At 39.7% G+C, this 20433-nt stretch overlaps 1 protein-coding gene across 2 annotated transcripts in view; it reads right to left on the bottom strand.

Annotated features, from left to right (window-relative positions):
- The window catches only part of AFTPH (aftiphilin), a 69745-nt gene that overhangs the window by 40183 nt on the left and 9129 nt on the right, over positions 1-20433 (bottom strand). The gene's annotated exons all lie outside the window — the stretch shown is intronic.

Below are 20433 nucleotides of genomic sequence, written 5' to 3' on the forward strand. Positions count from 1 at the left end.
CTTCAATTTGCTTTTCAATGTTTATTTCTGACTCAAGTTAACTTTTTCTGGTTTTAAAGACTTTATTTTTTCAGAGAAGCTTTAGGTTCACAATAGAATTGAGCAGAAGATATAGAAACTTCCCATACGGATCCCACCTGCATTAATTTGCATAGTCTCCTCTGTTATGAACATCTTCTACCGAAGTGCTGTGTTTGTTACTACTGATGAACCTACACTGACACATCATTACCCAAAGTCCATAGTTCTTATTAGGGTTCATTCTTGATGCCAGCATTCTGAGTTTGGACAACTGCATAAAGACATGCACCCACCATTACAGTATGACACAGGGTAGTTTCACTGTCCCCCAAATCCTGCGTTCCACCTACTCTATTCATCTGTCCCTCTCCCCTACCCTGGCAAGCACTGATTTTCTTACTGTCTCCATAGTTCTGGTTTTTCTAGAATGTTATGCAATTAGAATTACAGAGTATGCAGCCTGTATATACTGTATGACTGGCTTCTTCCACCTAGTAATATGTGTTGAAGGTTCTTCCTCCATGTCTTTTCATGGCTTGAAAACTTATTTTCTTAAACTATTGAATGATATTCCATTACCTGAATATACCATAGTTTAATTTTTTGTAACTTTCCATTTTGAAATTGCTTAGGGCTCACAAGAAGCTGTAAACACAGTACAGAGAGTTCTTCGGCATGCTCTCACCCAGTTTCCCTCAGTAAGAACACGGTGAACAACAATGGCACACGACCAAACCCTGAAACAGACATCCATGTAACCTACTAAATCAGCTACACAGCTTGGTTAGATTTCATCACTTTTCCTTTCGTAGGGTGTCTGCACAGTTTTATGAAACTGATCATACGTGCAGATTAGATTTCATTGTCACTATAATTGGGGTTAGAACTGTTGCAAAAATAGTTCAATAATATCAGTATAAAGTCCTTTGTGTAATCCCTAAATAGTCATGCCCTTCCATAAACCCGAACTGTTGGAAACCACTAATCTATTCTCCATCATTATAATTTTGCTATGTCAAGAGTGTTATCTAAATGGAATTATGTAATATGTAACCCTGTGAAGCTGGCTTTTTCACTCAGCTTAATGCCCTCAAGATCCATCCATGTTGTTGTATGTACCCACAGTTCATTCCTTTTTATTGCTAAGTAGTATTCCACTATTTAACTTCTATGCAGAGTACATCATGAGAAATGCTGGGCTGGAAGAAGCACAAGCTGGAATCAAGATTGCTGGGAGAAATATCAATAACCTCAGATATGCAGATGACACCACCTTATGGCAGAAAGAGAAGAGGAACTCAAAAGCCTCTTGATGAAAGTGAAAGAGGAGAGTGAAAAGGTTGGCCTAAAGCTCAACATTCAGAAAACGAAGATCACGGCATCTGGTCCCATCACTTCATGGGAAATAGATGGGGAAACAGCGGAAACATTGTCAGACTTTTATTTTTTGGGGCTCCAAAATCACTGCAGATGGTGACTGCAGCCATGAAATTAAAAGACGCTTACTCCTTGGAAGGAAAGTTATGACCAACCTACATAGCATATTCAAAAGCAGAGACATTACTTTGCCAACAAAGGTCTGTCTAGTCAAGGCTATGGTTTTTCCAGTAGTCATGTATGGATGTGAGAGTTGGACTATGAAGAAAGCTGAGCGACGAAGAATTGATGCTTTTGAACTGTGGTGTTGGAGAAGACTCTTGAGAGTCCCTCGGACTGCAAGGAGATCCAGCCAGTCCATTCTGAAGGAGATCGGCCCTGGGATTTCTTTGGAAGGAATGATGCTAAAGCTGAAACTCCAGTACTTTGGCCACCTCATGCGAAGAGTTGACTCACTGGAAAAGACTCTGATGCTGGGAGGGATTGGGGCCAGGAGGAGAAGGGGACGACAGAAGATGAGATGATTGGATGGCATCACTGACTCGATGGACATGAGTCTGAGTGAACTCCGGGAGATGATGATGGACAGGGAGGCCTGGTGTGCTGCGATTCATGGGGTCTCAGAGTCGGACGCAACTGAGCGACTGAACTGAACTGATTCCACTATATAGGTGTCACCAAGTTTGTTTTTCTATTTACTCCATGTAAGACATCTAGGTTATTTTCAGTATGTTTACAACTACAAGTAAAGCTGCTATGAACATTTGTGTACAGACTGTTATGTGAACATGAGCTCTCACTTCTTTAAGATGAATACTCAGGAGTGCAAAGCCTGGGTCACATGCTAAGTGTGTAATTAATGTTATAAGCCAAACTGTCTTCCCAAGTTAATTTTTAAGGGGTCAAAGTGATTTTCCATTAGTAGTTTTCTTCATTATTTTGCTGTCATAAAGGCTTAAATTTTAAATTTAATAAATATTCACTCATTTTCTTCTATTTTACAGGGTTTTTTTTTTTCACATTTAATACATTTACAATTTATTTTGCCATATGGTCTAAAGCAAAGGTCTAAGTGAATTTTTTTGTAACTAGCAATTATCACAGTCACATTTCTTGAATAATTCTTCCCAGGCCTGTTAGTTTATGATATCTCCTTTTTTTTTTTTAAACACATTTAATTCTTAAATGGAATCTGTGTATGAGTTATTATTTTCCTCTGTACTAAACAGTCAAAAGTGTCACAAGACAGACTTATCAGTAAAAGGAAAGGGAAGATTAATATCAAAGTCCTAGAATAAAAACAGCCCATAAACAATAAATTGATCCTCACAGTTGTCAAGTTAGACACAAGAGGAAATTGTTTACTACAAAATTCAACCAGTTTTGCAAGATAACAACAATAAATTCTTTCAACTCTCAGGATAAAATTTCTTAAGATCTTCCAGTTTTAGAGAGAAGATGCCTTATAAACCACATAATTTAATTCAGAGAGGAGGAAAATGAGGCTCACTGGTAAGCAACTTTACTGAATTATATAGCTGGTTAGCAGAAAATGGCTTCAGAATACAAAAAGATCTTTAGGTTAATGACTGGTCAGTGCTAAGAGAAATAAGCAAGTCAGAAGAAAAAAGATCCCATTGTAATATATCTACTTTAAATTGTTTACCTTATGAAATCAGCATTATAAAGAAGGAAATAACTGCTTTAGTTCCAAGATACTTTTTTTTTCCTGCCAATTTAAAGAGAGAATCATACACACAGTAAAAGATACACATAGATTCTATTTTCTTCCCTTGTTGAGCTTCCTGATAACTCCTTATAATGCTGGGTGTAGGTCATTTGGCCTCTAACAGTTTCCCTACAATTATGAAGTTCCTAGTGTTTAAAAATACTCTCCAATTGTTAATGAAAGTGTGGAGAGAGGGACACTTGCACACACACACAGAAGGCAATTTGGCTATACTATATGAACTCTTGGAGAAGGCAATGGCACCCCACTCCAGTACTCTTGCCTGGAAAATCCCATGGGCAGAGGAGCCTGGTGGGCTGCAGTCCATGGGGTCGCGAAGAGTTGGACACGACTGAGTGACTCCACTTTCACTTTTCACTTTCATGCATTAGAGAAGGAAATGGCAACCCATTCCAGTTGCCTGGAGAATCTTCTTGGCTGGAGAATCCCAGGGACGGGGGAGCCTGGTGGGCTGCTGTCTATGGGGTCCCACGGAGTCAGACACGACTGAAGTGACTTAGCAGCATACAAACTCTATTTTTTTTTTCTGTTAAACAACACACTCCAGAGGGATTACATAAGCAAATTATGCCATATCATTACAATAGGATCCTTCTGAATCTTTTTAATATAATTCCTTTTTTAAATTTAAAAGCAATCATAATGATGCAGATATGTCAAAAGGACACAAAAACCAGCTTGAAGGGGTTACTACTGTTTAAATCACGGACAACTTCAGGATCAAAATAAAGATGATGATGGATTATAATTCACTGAATAAAATAATAAACTATCAGCCCTCATGGATATAAACATGTAAATGAATACATTGAAAGTTAGATTAGGAACAAGATATTGCACAGCTTCAAAATACCTCCCCACAACATACTTAATTACAAAGGGAATAAGGGTAACTTTCCCTTGGTGAAGACTGACACTTAGATTAAGTGATCAAAGTCAGTATCATTAGAAGCAGAAATACAGAAATCATGCATCACCTGATAAGATGCAATGAGGACACAGACTCCTTTCTGGAATCCCTGCTAAAAATACACAGTCTGACTCAATTCATGAGAAAACTTCAGACAAATTCAAACTGAGAGAGAATCTATGAAACAACTGGTCTATAATAATCTTCAAAAGTATCAATGCCATGAAAGTAACAGAAAAATTGGAAAACTATTTCAGACTGAAGTTGACTAAAGAGCTGTGGCAAGTAAATACTACACTTGATTCTCAACTGGCTCCCCTTTTTATAAAGGTCATTATTGGATGACTGTGAGACTTGAATAGGGCCCAAGGATTAGCAGCAATGCACTGATGATTTCTTGATTTTGATGGTAGTGTTGTGGTTATGTAAGAGAAGTTCTCGGTATACACACTGAAATATTTGGAAGAGATGGGGCAACAGTCTCAAAGTGTTCTGGGAAAAAAAAAAATCTTTTTATAAGTTTCTGATTACTGCAAGATGAAAAATGAAAAAAGGTTAAAAGCATCCCAGGAGATTTATGCTTACATTTAAATATGCCTATTTTATAATAAAATGTGTTACTTACACAGTAATAATGCTTTATTAAAAATTACAGCAGATATGCATAAAATTTACCAAATTTAAACCACTTTTAAGTGTATGGTTCAGTGACTTTAAGTGTATTGACACTGTTGTACAACCATCACCAGCATCAATCTCTGGAACTTTTTTATCCTCCAAAACATCAAAGTGCCTTTGTACTTACTAAATGACAACTCCCCATTCTCCGTCCCCACCCCCTAGCTCCTGCAGCCACCATTCCACTTTCTGTCTCTAGGAATTTTGACTACTCTAGGTGCCTCCTGTAAGAAGAATCATGCTGTATTTGTTCTTCTGTAACTGGTTTACTTCACTTTCCATGATGTCCTCAAGGTTTATACATATTGCAGCATATGTCAGAACTGCATTCTTTTTAAGGTTGAATATGATCCTATTGTATGTGATACTATCATCTGTTGATGGACAGATGGGTTGGTTCCACATTTTGGCTACTGTGAATCATGCTTCCATGAATGTGAGTGTGTAACATACCTTATTTTTTAAAATGTTTTTCTTTGAAAGAATAATAGATGAACGAAGTTGCAAAAATGGTAAAGTCCTGCACACCCTTCACCCAGTTCCTTCTAATGGTGACATCTCAGATAGTTCTAGCATAATAGCAAAACTGGAAACACTGGTATTACCATCAACTGAACTACAGACCTTTATTCTGTTTTCACCATTTAAAAAAAGAAGAAAAAAACCTTACATTATTTTGTGTTTGTGTATAGTTCAATTTTATGCCATGTACAGATCTATGTAACCACCAGTATCAAGATACAGACCTGCCCCCACTCTTCCAACCCATTTCTGTCCCTGTTGAGGTTGTTCAGTTGCTCAGTTGTGTCCAATTCTTTGAGACCCCATGGATTGCAGCACACCACGCTTCCCTGTCTTTCACTATATCCTGGAGGTTGTTCAAACTCATGTCCATTGAGTCAGCGATGCCATCCAACCATCTCATCTCCCTTTTCCTCCTGTCCTCAATTTTTGTCACCATCAGGATCTCTTCCAATGAGCTGGCTCTTGGCACCAGGAGGCCAAAGTGTTGGAAGTTTAGCTTCAGCATCAGTCCTTCCAATGAATATTTTGGGTTGATCTCCTTTAGGATTGACTGGTTTGATCTCCTTGCAGTCCAAGGGAGTCTCAAGAGTCTTCTCCAGCACCACAGTTCAAAAGCATCAATTTTTTGTCACTGAGCCTTCTTTATGGTCCAACTCTCACCTTCATACATAACTACTGGAAAAACCATAGCTTTGATATATGGACCTTTGATGGCAAAGTGATGTCTCTGCTTTTTAATACACTGTCCCTGGGCAACCACTAATCCATTCTACATCTCCTTTAATTTTATGAAAAGTGTTATGTAAATAGAATCATACAGCAGGTAACCTTTTGAGGTTACTTTTTTCATTCAGTATAATGCACTTAAGGTCCGGGGCTGGATGAAACACAATCTGGAATCAAGATTGCCGGGAGAAATATCAATAACCTTAGATATGCAGATGACACCACCCTTATGGCAGAAAGCAAAGAAGAACTAAACAGCCTCTTGATGAAAGAGGAGAGTGAAAAAGCTGGCTTAAAACTCAACATTCAGAAAACTAAGATCATGGCATCTGGTCCCATCACCTCATGGCAAATAGATGGGGAAACAGTGTCAGACTTTATTTTCTTGGGCTCCAAAAATCACTGCAGATGGTGACTGCAGCCATGAAATTAAAAGATGCTTACTCCTCGGAAGAAAAGTTATGACCTACCCAGACAGCATATTCAAAAGCAGAGACATTACTTTGCCAACAAAGGTCTGTCTAGTCAAAGCTATGGTTTTTCCAGTAGTCATGTATGGATGTGAGAGTTGGACTATAAAGAAAGCTGAGCACCGAAGAATTGATGCTTTTGAACTGTGGTGTTGAAGACTCTTGAGAGTCGCTTGGGGTTGTGGTAAGGACTGCCTGAGTAGATGAATACTGGAGTGGGTTCAGTTCAGTTGCTCAGTCATGTCCGACTCTTCGCGACCACATGGACCGCAGCATACCAGGCTTCCCTGTCCATCACCAACTCATTAATAATATACACTAATAGTATATTTAAATAGTATTTATAATAAAGATGCTAAAGATATTTACATATAGGTTTTTGTGTGAACACAGGTTCTTATTTCTCTGGGATAACTGAGCAAGCATAGGATCACTGGATTTTATGTTCAGTTCAGTTCAGTTCAGTTGCTCAGTCGTGTTCGACTCTTTGTGACCCCATGAATCGCAGCACGCCAGGCCTCCCTGTCCATCACCATCTCCCGGAGTTCACTCAGACTCATGTCCATCGAGTCAGTGATGCCATCCAGTCATCTCATCTTCTGTCGTCCCCTTCTCCTCCTGCCCCCAATCCCTCCCAGAATCAGAGTCTTTTCCAATGAGTCAACTCTTCGCATGAGGTGGCCAAAGTACTGGAGTTTCAGCTTTAGCATCATTCCTTCCAAAGAAATCCCAGGGCCGATCTCCTTCAGAATGGACTGGCTGGATCTCCTTGCAGTCCAAGGGACTCTCAAGAGTCTTCTCCAACACCACAGTTCAAAAGCATCAATTCTTCGTCGCTCAGCTTTCTTCACAGTCCAACTCTCATATCCATACATGACCACTGGAAAAACCATAGCCTTGACTAGACAGACCTTTGTTGGCAAAGTAATGTCTCTGCTTTTCAACATGCTATCTAGGTTGGTCATAACTTTTCTTCCAAGGAGTAAGCGTCTTTTAATTTCATGGCTGCAATCAACATGTGCAGTAATTATGGATGGAGGTTCGTGACACTGTACAGGAGACAGGGATCAAGACCATAAAGAAATGTAAAAAAGCAAAATGGCTGTCTGGGGAGGCCTTACAAATAGCTGTGAAAAGAAGAGAAGTGAAAAGCAAAGGAGAAAAGGAAAGATATAAGTATCTGAATGCAGAGTTCCAAATAATAGCAAGAAGAGATAAGAAAGCCTTCCTCAGTGATCAATGCAAAGAAATAGAGGCAAACAACAGAATAGGAAAGACTAGAGATCTCTTTGAGAAAATTAGAGATACCAAGGGAACATTTCATGCAAAGATGGGCTCAATAAAGGACAGAAATGGTATGGACCTAACAGAAGCAGAAGATATTAAGAAGAGGATCATATGTTAGCACATGTTTAGTTTGGTAAAAAACTGCCAAACTATTTTTGAGAGTGCTGTATCATTTTACATTCTTATAACATTTTATTTGTAAAGGACCATCTGTGATGTTTAAGTAGAATCTGTTCATGGTTAATCTACTGCCTTTTCTATTGTTTGAAAAATGAAACATTTTTTTGTTTTCAGGCTTACTTCAAACTGGGAAGTTAAGGCAAATACAAAGATCTGAATCAGGAACTTTGTAACCAACAACAGAAAGTAGTTTTTCTTCTTGTCCCACTTTAGCAAGGTATTCTCTCCCTCCTCCTTAAGTGCGACAGGCTTTCTGAGACCCCTGGACTATGAACGTTTCCACGTTCCTCAAAACTGTGTCACCTACTGATGAGAAGAACATGGGTTGCACATTCACTTCAGCAGGTCTTGGCTTGGGTCCAGCTCACCCTGCAGAAACCTGAGAGTGCCGCTGCTCCTGGGGTCCAGCCAAGAATGCCAACCAGCCAGTGGGGGGGGGCTGAAATTTTCCAGAAAATTCTTGTGTGCCCAGGCCAATTCAGCAAAATTTGTTAACTGAAGTATATTTGTTCATTTTAGCTGAAGTGTAATGAATTTAAATATTAAGTCTGACTTAAACAAATCTACTATTTTTTTAACCACAGGAAAATATGGATTTTTTAAGTAGTTCTTTCTACCAAACAGAAGCATAGGTGAGCTGACATTAATACTATACCTGGCACACAACCACCTCAATAAATATTTCTTCATCCTTAATGAACTACTTACTTCACACACAAGGAGTGCTATCTATTATCCAATTTCTTTACAATCTGAACAAGCACTTGTGTGTGTGTGGATGTGTGTTTTGCAGGGAAGGGGGGTATGCTCAACTTGCCTTTTGCTTGTCTGCTGATTCCAAGACCAGTTAGAGGCCAGTAAACAAGCAAGGGGGATATCTAGGAAAGACTGAAGTCACAGTTTACACAAGGCTCTCCTGAGTGAGTAGTCGTGGTAGTCCTAAAGGTAGTCGGAGCAGCCCTGTGCCAGAGTGGCACCCAGGAAGATAGGGGATACAATGAGGTGACTTGGAATTCATCTCTCTCAAGAGGAAGAGCCACATTTGTTTAATGAGCTCTAGCCACAAGTCTGAAATGGTCTTGGGAAAAAAAAGATGGTGAGTTTCCAGGCTGAGAGCTCTGGGCTCAAGTGGCAAGATGGGCTTGGGAAGGCAAAGGAAGGAAAAGAGGGATGGGGCTGATCATTTAAGACTATCAACCCATTTAAAAATAGTTTCTCAAGAAGCACAAAGTTGGAGGACTTAACCTAACCAGATATCAAGCATTTGTTTAAAGCTATATGGCCATGCGATAACCAAGATGCCAGTGCAGAGTGGTGGTGGTGGTGGTGGGGGGAATAGGCTTTCAACAAATGGTGCTAGATCATCAACTGGGAGAAAAAATCTTTGATTCTACCTAATATCTTACTCAAAAGTTAGCACCATACAGAGTGTAGGCCTAAATGTGAAAGATAAAATAATCAGCCTTCTAGGAGGTAATTTAAGAGATTATTTTCATGACTTCAGGGAAGGTAAGGTGCTTTAAACAAGTAATAGAAAGCAGCAATCATAAAAGAAAAAATTGATAAATTGCACTCATGGTTAAAAACTTCTGTCAGGAGAACATTAAGAGAATGAAAAGGCAAGCCACCGTCTGGAAGAAGATACTTGGAATACATGTAACTGCCAAAGAACTCATACCCAGAATATGCAAAAAATTCCTACAAATCAATATAAGACAATCTAAAAGAAAAATGGCCAAAATATTTAGACAAAAGAGTATTTCACAAAGGAGGATGTCCAAAAAGCGAATAAGCATATGAAAAGTCATCAGGGAAATGTACATTAAAACCACAAGACACAACAACATACCCACTAGGATGGCTAAAATTAGAACAATTTAAACTATAGCCACTGATGGCAAAGACTAGAGCAACTGGGATTTTCATTCTTTAATGGCGGGAGTGTAAACTGGTATGCCTACTTGGAGAACAGCTCAGAAGTATTTACTAAAACTATACCAGGTTTATATCCCACAAAAGCGAGTATTTACTTGTGCTAAAAGACATGCACAAGACTGTTCTTGACAATTTTATTCTTAACTGAAAATAACCTAAATGTACATCAAAAGGATGGTTAAAATAAACCATGGTATAAGCAAACATGGCAATGAAATGAATTATTACTATATGCAACAACACAGATGAGTATTACAGACATAATGTATAAAAGAAACCAGATAACTATATATAACTATATATAAAATTCCATTTCTATGCCAAAGACACAAAACTGATCTATGATGGTAATTCAGAATAGTGGTTATCTGATGCTGGGAAAGACTGAAGGCAGGAGGAGAGGGGGACAACAGAGGATGAGCTGGTTGGATGGCATTACCGACTCGATGGATAGGAGTATGAGCAAGCTCTGGGAGTTGGTGATGGACAGCAAAGCCTGGTGTGCTGCGATCCACGGGGTCGCAAAGAGTCGGACACAACTGAGCAACTGAACTGACTGAAGAGCGGCACTGAAGAGCCTGCTGGACACTAACAGAGATAATGTTATTATCTCCCCACTGGGTAGTATTTATACTGGCACATTCTTTTATAAAAATTCATCCTGTTGTACACTTACGGTTTGTGTGCTTTGCTGTGCGTATGCTATATGTCAAAAAGTGTTTCTCAGAAAATCAACATACTTAGATTAACAGCAGTTATGTTACAACTGAATGACTATATGACCATAGTTAAAAATATACCACTCTAGAAAAAACCTTTTTTGCTTATTAATACCTTGCCTTATTCTGGGATATAAATATAAAGCTATATTTATATAGACATAATATGTCTCAAGAGGTAGTATGGTATAAGGGCAAGATCTTGGATCTGAAGTTAGACAGAGCCCAGGTTTAGGTTCTGGTTTCCCTGTTTACTAACTATGTGAGTTTGCCCTCTCTGAGCCTTCAGTTTCCTATCTAGAAAAAGCAGCTAGCAGTCCGTACTCTACAATGCCGGTATGGGGATTGTAGATAACAGACCTTAAGTACCTGGCACATTCTGTGTACTCAGTAAGTTATCAACTATCATCACATTTAAACTTATACCCAAGTCTGTGGCTCAAATCACAATCTAGCCTTAACAAGATCTAAGCCAATGTTTGCTTACTTGGCTCAAACATTCACACTACTCTGCATAGACTTTTAAAAGGTCACTAAGGGACTGCCTTGGTGGTCCAGTGGTTTAGACTTTGTGCTTCCAATGTGGGGGGGGGGGGTTGGGTTCAATCGCTCATTAGGAACTAAGATCCCACATGCTACATGGTGCAGTCAAAAAATTTAAAAATAAAACAGAATCACACAGCTTAAAAGGTCACTGAAAGAATAAATCATTCAAGAAAAGTATTAGTAACCACATTAAAGATACAGGAATTTGACTTTATTTCTAATTTCCATAACCAATCCCAAGAAAATATGAAACAATGCCCAAGGTTAAAGGACTGAGACCATGACCTCTGAACTAATTCAAAGGACCAGTAGCAGTTTGTTAAAAGATAGAGGCTTTGAAATAGAATAGGACAGTGTAACCCAAAAGTTCTCACCAGTAGTACCTTGAAGGATACCAGCTGTAGATACTTCCAAGTTACAAGAAAGACCACAAGAGGAAAAGCTTCTAAGCAGGTGCTTAGAAATGATTCTGCATACTTCTCTGAGAGAGAGAGAATCCTCGACCAAACCTCTGTCCTTCATCATCCACACAAAGTATCCCCTACCCCAAAGAACCTTGAGCACACATTTGGTGGTAATGGTGGGGTCTCTTAAGAGGCCCTCTAGGGAATCCCAGAATCATCCACTGAGAGTTCCTTCTGGACAAGCTAAAAACTCACCAAAGAGAAATCCCCATCTTTTACAACAGCGGTCCCCAAACTTTTTGGCAGCAGGGACCGGTTTCATGGAAGACAGTTTTTCCACGGTGGGTGAAGGGGATAGTGCAGGAGGTAATATGAGAGAGAGATGGGGAGCAGCAGATGAAGCTTCCACTCACCGGTTGCTCACCTCCTGCTGTGTAGCCCGGTTCTCAACAGGCCAAGGACTGACATTGGTTAGGGAACAGGTCCAAGGTCTGGAGATTGGGGATCCCTGTTTTATAGGACACCAGCCCAGCTTAATCAATGTATACATCAACTTTCAAGGCCAGACAGCACTTCCAGATTACTTCCAGATGACGTAATCAAGCTTTACTAAGGACCCTTCACCCCAAACACATTTTTATAGGGACTGAGTTGGAAGTGGATGGTGGTGATGCAGAACACAAGCAGAAAGGTTAGTGGTAAGAAAAGGGAAAAGACAACTGTATCTGAACTTATGCTACTGACTTAAATAGTACAAACAAACTGCTAGTGCTAAATCACGTCAGTCGTGTCCAACTCTGGTGCAGCCCACCAGGCTCTCGTCCCTGGGACTCTCCAGGCAAGAATACTGGAGTGGGTTGACATTTCCTTCTCCAGTGCATGAAAGTGAAAAGTGAAAGTGAAGTTGCTCAGTTGTGTCCAACTCCTCGTGACCCCATGGACTGTCACCTACCAGGCTCTGCTGTCCATGGGATTTCCCAGGCAAGAGTACTGGAGTGGACTAGCAAGCCTTATTTAATGGAACACACACACACACACTCACTACCTTTTTCACACAATATGTTTGAGGTTTATAATTAATCACTTGTTTAAAAAAAAACTACTTTTTTCAGAAAAATGAAAGAAAATATTATATAAACAATTAACATAAATTTGCATTACAAATGTTGCCTGTTATTTCAGTAGTCCAAATTATTTAAATCTTTATTGTAATATCCTCATGGGAGTTTTCAGATACTATCACTATCAAAATGCACTGTCAATGAATCCTCCCAGCCCACATTCCTGCTTAGAAGTCATCTTCTCATAAAAAACAAAAGAAAAAGCTTTTCTTCTGAGCCATATGAAGATTTAAATTTAGTTATCTCTTTGTTTTCAATACATCTAGAGATGCCTGGGCCATGATGTCACAAAAGTTTTCATGCTTCTAAAATTTTAAATCTATAAAATGATAATTTTCTTTTCTCTGTTTGAGTGGTTTATTCTCAGCGTATTAAATTGTTCAGTCGCTAAGTGGTGTCCGACTCTTTGCAATCCCACAGACAGCCAGACTTCCCTGTCTTTCACTATCTCCGAGAGATTGCTCAAACTCATGTCCGTTGAGTTAGTGATGTCATGGTGCTCAACGGTGGCTAGCAAAACATGGTGTTCAATGGTGGCTAACAAAACAAAGAGAGCCCCTAAAAATAAAGCCTTTTTAGTAAAGACCTGAGAAAGGTGATGGTGTTTGTTTCATTTTAGGATTACCATCCTCCCTTCAACATAGTGTGCAAACTTTAAGACTACTTAATAAAACTCCCACAATTCCAAAGCTGAGTATTTTTCAGAGACCTCAGAATTTCTCTGAACTTGCCATTTTAAAAACAAAAATCCAAGACACTACTGGCATCAACTGTATCAATAATACACAATATTATTTAAAATATCTGTCAAATAAATGGTATATTCCATATACTTTCATTTCCTGCTTCCATCAATAACAATATTAATATTACTTTGGCACTATGTATCAATACTTATGGAGAAGGCAATGGCAACCCACTCCAGTACTCTTGCCTGGAAAATCCCATGGACGGAGGAGCCTGGTAGGCTGCAGTCCACGGGGTCGCACAGAGTCGGACACGACTGAAGCGACTTAGCAGCATCAATACTTACGTGAGAAGCACTCGTGAATTATCTCATTCAGTCCTCACACTATGGTATGAGATATCAATGATTATATTCATTTTACAGATAAGTTTCCTGAAACAGCCACAACAATTTGGAAGGAGGAAAAAAGGTGCTTATTCGGTAAGATGAAGAAAGTATAACCAACAAAAATGCCAAGAAGTGAATCTCTTATTTCAATATTAATGTACATAGTGGCAAAAATGTGGCAAATAATGAAAATAAGCAGCAAAATATCTTTATATCTAAGTTGTGCATGTGTGCTCAGTTATGTCTGACTCTTTGTGACACCATGGACCTTAGCCTGCCAGGCTTCTCTGTCCACAGAATTTTCCAGGCAAGAACACTGGAGTGGGTTACCATTTCCTACTCTAGGGGATCTTCCTGACCCAGGGATCAAACCCAAGTGTCCCATGTCTCCAGCACTGGCAGGCAGATTTTTCAAAAGACAAGACTGCCAAAAGCAACAACTGAATTATTTATCTTCCTGGTTTTGATGTAAGGACGAATCACAAAAGTACAAATATCCTGTATGTAAGATAAATGACACGCAGAGCAGCAAAACACATTTACTCTCCAATGAAGGTAGCTAAACAGCAGTAAGAGTTATTATGGAAGCTAGTTTTCAAAAATTCCTAAGAGCTTTTCTTTCATTGTATACTTTAACCTTCTATGCAAATCCATAAGTACTGTACTTATTTGTATGGTATTACAGCAAAAATTAAAACAAGATAAATAAAAATATTAGAAACTGTTTTCTCTTTAACTTGTTATATCAACAGACCATATTTAAGAGTTTACTAGCCATTTTCCCCAGAAGGTTCAGTTCAGTTCAGTTGCTCAGTCACGTCCAACTCTTTATGACCCCACAGCCTGCAACACGCCAGGCTTCCCTGTCCATCACCAACTCCCAGAGCTCACTCAAACTCATGTCCATTGAGTCAGTGATGCCATCCAACCATCTCATCCTCTGTCTGCCCCTTCTCCTCCTGCCTTCAGTCTTTCCCAGCATCAGGGCCTTTTCAAATGAGTCAGTTTTTCGCATCAGGTGGTCAAAGTATTGGAGTTTCAGCTTCAGAATCAGTCCTTCCAATGAACACCCAGGACTGATCTTCTTTAGGATGGACCGGCTGGATTTCCTTGCTGTCCAAGGGACTCTCAAGAGTTTTCTCCAACACCACAGTTCAAAAGTATTAATTCTTTGGTGCTCGGCTTTCTTGATAGTCCAACTTTCACATTCATATATGACTACTGGAAAAACCATAGCTTTGACTAGACGGACGTTTGTTGGCAATGCTTTTTAATATGCTTTTTAATGTGTAATGTCTATGCTTTTTACTATGCTGTCTAGGTTGGTCATAACTTTTCTTCCAAGGAGCAAGTGTCTTTTAATTTCTCAGAAGGTACTTCAACTTAAAATTGAACAAACGACACTGGTGATGGACAGGGAGGCCTGGCGTGCTGCGATTCATGGGGTCGCAAAGAGACAGACACGCCTGAGCGACTGAACTGAGCTGCACTGCTGACAGCAAAGGCAATGGAAGAGAAGCAGCAGTGCAGGCAGACGCATTAGCCCTCAGAAAGCCATTCTTCCCCTAGTACCTTCTGCTCTCACATAGCTGCAGAATAAATTAAGCACTCTAATTTTCCACCTTAATATCCCTGAGATGTTACACTGAAAGCAGAATCTAAAAACAGACACTATTTCAATTTCATGTCCCTTCACTAAAATCTTGCTTACATTCACAGTATTGTGTACAGATAAACTCTGGACCTTTTGTTTTCTTTCTCAGCTGCTTGCTCAGGGGGCTCTTTTTAAATTCTCCATTAATACTGATGCTTTCAGTCAGTAAATGTTCCAGAATCTTCCATCCTCAAACAAATCAAAGCGAAACAAAACAAACCCCTCCCTTCTGTGCCCTTTTAGCTCTCCTCCTCCTCCTCACCACCAAGCTGCTTGAAAGGGCCCTGTCTATTCACTATCTCTACTTCCTAACCTCCCACTCACTCCTCAACCCAGCACAATCTGGCTTCCACCCTATCACTCCACTGAAACTGCTCTTTCAAGAGTCACTTTATTTGAGTGCAAAAGACTAAAAAGACAGTGCAGGCACAAGCCTACGTTGCTGACCTCTGCATCCTCAGGGCCTGGCTCACACTACTTCGGTTCCTTCTGGGGCACGTGGTCCACTGACCTCTCTTTTGTTTTGAAAGCCCACAAAGTACGGTTTGGGGATTTGTTTCTCAGCATAAGGGGAGGTGTCAGCCGGAGCATCACCAGAGCGTGATACTACTCTGGCTGTTGCTTTTTAGTTGCTAAGTCGTGTCTGACTCTCTGTGACCCCATGGACTATTTCCTGCCAGGCTCCTCTGTCCATGGAATTCTCCGGGCAAGAATACTGGAGTGGGTTGCCACTTCCTTCTCCAGGGGATCTTCCCGACCCAGGGACTGAACCCGGGTCTCTTACTTGGCAGGCGGATTCTTTACTGCTGAGCCACCTGGGAAGTCTGATACTACTCAGGGCAGAAAGCTGCTGGGAGCAGACAGCAGGAGCAAGGGAAATTAGCTGACTGAAACTACTCTGAGCAGTCACCTAATTTCCTTTGCTTCTTGTTCTCTGTTCCCAGCAACTTTCTTTAGTACTTCATGTAAATTTTCCACAGATTTTGCCATCAGCTGACAAGAATAACTGACATGCGTTGAAAGAAATTTCTCACTGTAAAGTTTTAAATTAGCATTCTGGTCAAGACTAGAGAGAGTTCAACCTCCAGAGACCAGGGTATTCTGGGAAAAACAAACAAACAAATCCCAAAACTGTACTTCGTAGGCTTTCAAAACAAAAGACCCACTTTTGGTCTGTAACTAAAATATGTACACCTTGTAAAGCTCTTGGCAGCTGCCCTTTCCGTAACAGTGTTGTTACTCTCTATATTATGAATACCTGCTATGAAAGCAATTCATCTTTTGGAGGAAAAAACATCTAGCAAAAGTTATAAAACTGCAACCAAATGCAGTTAAAATTCAATTATCTGAACTAATGAGAACGAAAGTAATGTCCAAGATAATCTAAAACTCACAAATTTGGCCTTAAAATATGACCTATGGAACAGAAGATTTACCTCATAAATGATGTCTTTCCCGAGTACTGTTAGTTTTAATTTGTTCCCTGACCACCTATCAATTGAGAAGATGACCTAGAGACATGTGAGGTAACAGAAGGAAACCAGACAATGAACCAGGCTTAGAAACAGCCATAAATTATCCAAAGACAATAACACATAATGGCTCTCTTGGGGTAGATTATCACAGAACAAAAGTTTTATATATCTGAAAAAAATCAAATGTAAACACATTCCACAACAGTGCTCATGACTGTGTGTGTATACAGGTTAATACAGGCAATAACCATAGGTGGATCTACCTGCACTGACAACTTTCATGGAAACTACAGAAGGAATTCCCATGACAAACAAGTTTCTAGCTAGCTGACCTTTTAATGTTCTTATGGTTTAAAGTTTTACTGTCTCCTGAGAGGTAGAAAGACTAAAAAGGGTTAAAAGGAAAAACAAACAAACCCAGACAACATTTTTTATTTGCAATGTACTATTATACTTTTGGGGTCACAAAGAGTCAGACACGACAGAGCCACTAAGCACAGCCTAGGATTGCACTGTACAGATAATGCATTTTTGCAGGTTTAAGGTTTGTGACAACCTTGCATCAAGCAAGTCTGTCAGCACCATTTTCCCAACAGCATTTACTCACTTTGTGTCTCTGCTCACTTTGGTCACTCCTGCAATATTTCAAACTTTTTTATTGTATTTGTTGGGTGTTGGTGCTCTTTGATATTACTGTTATAGTTGTTTTTGGCATTGTTTAGCTGAGTGACTTCACTTTCACTTTTCACTTTCATGCACTGGAGAAGGAAATGGCAACCCACTCCAGTGTTCTTGCCTGGAGAATCCCAGAGAAAGAGGAGCCTAGTGGGCTGCCGTCTATGGGGTCGCACAGAGTCGGACACGACTGAAGTGACCTAGCAGCAGCATTATACTTTTGATTAGAAATGACTTGAGTATTAGCCTATTGGATAAAGCCAAATTTTTCCAAAATTTCCCCTCTGTAATTTACAGAAGAAATGTATACAAATTTCACCAAACAGTATTTACTCTTATTTTCTGTGTACTTTTGATATTTTTAGTTTTATTTCATTTTTTCTTAAAATCTGGTCATGATCCCCTATAACTGATTTTACAAACCAGAAACAAGTCATAACCCAGAAAGCACTTACTCTCTCCTATGATCAGCTATCTAAGAATAACTCATTTTACAGTCTTGGGGCCATGGCTGAAAGTTTATATAAGAAGCAAAAAAAAAAAAAAAAATCAAAATATCTCTGTACACAATCTTAGCACAGAATTTGTGTTGTTTATGTCATTATGTCTCCAACTGCATCCATTAATTCTGTTCAAGTTTAATTCACCTCACAATAATATTATCATCCTTCCTTCTGATCCACTTCCTCTAAATCCAATTATTGCCTCCAACATATTAGAACAGGAAAAAGAGCTTTTTTAAAACAAAGAACTCTTTGATCTGGTACTTACAAGGACAAAATGGGTTCTTAAATAATATTATTTGAATGAAACAAGTAATCTGATAAAGTGTTCCCTTTCTCTTTATAGAATTTTGCATAAAAGTAATAAATAATTATTCACTTTTGAAGTTCATACTACCCTCAGTCTAGGAAGCAAGCCACTTTAAAGATAAAATTAAAGATACCACCAGTGGGGGTATATGTCGGTTCACATATTCCAGGCTAATCAGAAATATATCAGAAATCTTATAAGGCATATTCTTCTGATTAAGTAATTTTATCTACAAGAATGTATTCCACAGATGCAGTCATATAAGTATGCAAAGATATTTCCACAAAAAATGTTAATTCCTGCATTGTTTGTTTTTACAGAAGCAATTGAAAACTTAAAGGGTAAATAGAAACTGTAGGCTTTTTTTTTTTTTAAAAGACAAAGCTATACTGCTCATAGGGAAAGGTGTTTAAAACACATTTTTAAGTGAAAAAGCCTTACTGAAGAGGCATTCTCTCTTGATTCTCCTATCTATCATATCCTTTCTTTCTCCTCCTCTAGTGGATCTGCTTCTTCTGCTTGCCTCATAAACGTCCGTGTTCCCCAGGGTTTAGCTTCCTTATATTCTTATCCCTGAGAGATCGCTTCCCCATTTTGTTTGACAGTATATGCCCGCAATGCCCAAACCTCTATCTGTGGCTGCCCAACCTCTGTACACCAAACTAACTTTCTGAATCTCTCTACATGGATTTCCCACATAGATCTCATATTCTCCAATTTCAAAACTGAAGTCAACCTCTACTCAAAGAACAAACAGAAACCACTTGTTCTTATACAATATTCTGAATTCTAAATCCAGAAATCTGAGTGTTACTTCTGTCTGTTCCCTCTGCCATCTTCTTTCATTTTCCTCTAACTCCTTAACATCTCTTACTGTATTTAACATCACACAACCAGTATCGGATATTCATTGGAAAAGACTCTGATGTTGGGAGGAATTGGGGGCAAGAAGAGAAGGGGACGACAGAGGATGAGATGGCTGGATGGCATCACCAACTCGGTGGACGTGAGTTTGAGTGAACTCCAGGAGTTGGTGATGGACAGGGAGGCCTGGTGTGCAGCAGTCCATGGGGTCACAAAGAGTCAGACACAATTGAGCGACTGAACTGAACTTATTTGATCCAACTTTCTCCTTACTTTGGGACTTCCCTGGTGGCTCAGATGGTAAAGCGTCTACCTGCAATACGAGAGACCCAGGTTTGATCCCTGGGTTGGGAAGATTTCCTGGAGAAGGAAATGGCAACCCACTCCAGTATTCCTGCCTGGAGAATCCCAGGGACGGACAGCCTGGTAGGCTACAGTCCGTGGGGTCGCAGAATCAGACATGAATGAGCAACTTCACTTCTCTTTACTCCTTACTTTCACATTTATGAGTAGTCTTCAAAACAAACTAATATTTTCCTGTAAGTACTGAACATACTCAAATTAGTAGCAGAAGTTCCTCCAGGTTTCACCCATGGTCTATTCTTAGTCAACTCTCTCTCAATCAATCTCATCCACCTAAGCCTTAATTAGTACATTCCAGGACTCCTGAGCTTCCCCTGCAGCCCAGTCCTCAAACCTGAACTCTAGTCCAGACAAATCACTTCTCCTCAGTCCTCTCCATTTGAGCTCCTCAAAGACCTGGAACTTAATAAGAACAGAACCCAAGTTTTTCTTTCTCAAACTTGGTCCTCATTCACAGCTCTTTCACCCCAAGAAGATGGCCCCACCACTCACCCAGTTTCTAAGTCAGAAATTCCAGAGCCTTTCTTGACAAAGCTCCCCTCCCTTTGCTATCTCTAAAGAATAGTTTTTATCCCATGAATCCCTCAATTATGGTATATCTGTGAGTGAGAGAAGTTGCTCAGTCGTGTCCGACTCTGTGACCCCATGGACTGTAGCCTACCAGGTTCCACCATCCATGGGATTTTCCAGGCAAGAATACTGGAGTGGGTTATACCTCTTTCCAATTCCCCTGACTCCATTCTGATGTAAGCTGTCATTATCTAATCTTCCCCATTAGTACTTAATCATGCCCAACCCAAGTAATCTTTTACTTATTTATTTCTTTGATTCCCGCCCCCACCCCAGGCTGTGGTATGCAGGATTA

Source organism: Capricornis sumatraensis, chromosome 1 (assembly GCF_032405125.1).
Source record: "Capricornis sumatraensis isolate serow.1 chromosome 1, serow.2, whole genome shotgun sequence".
In the NCBI taxonomy this organism is placed as follows: domain Eukaryota; kingdom Metazoa; phylum Chordata; class Mammalia; order Artiodactyla; family Bovidae; genus Capricornis; species Capricornis sumatraensis.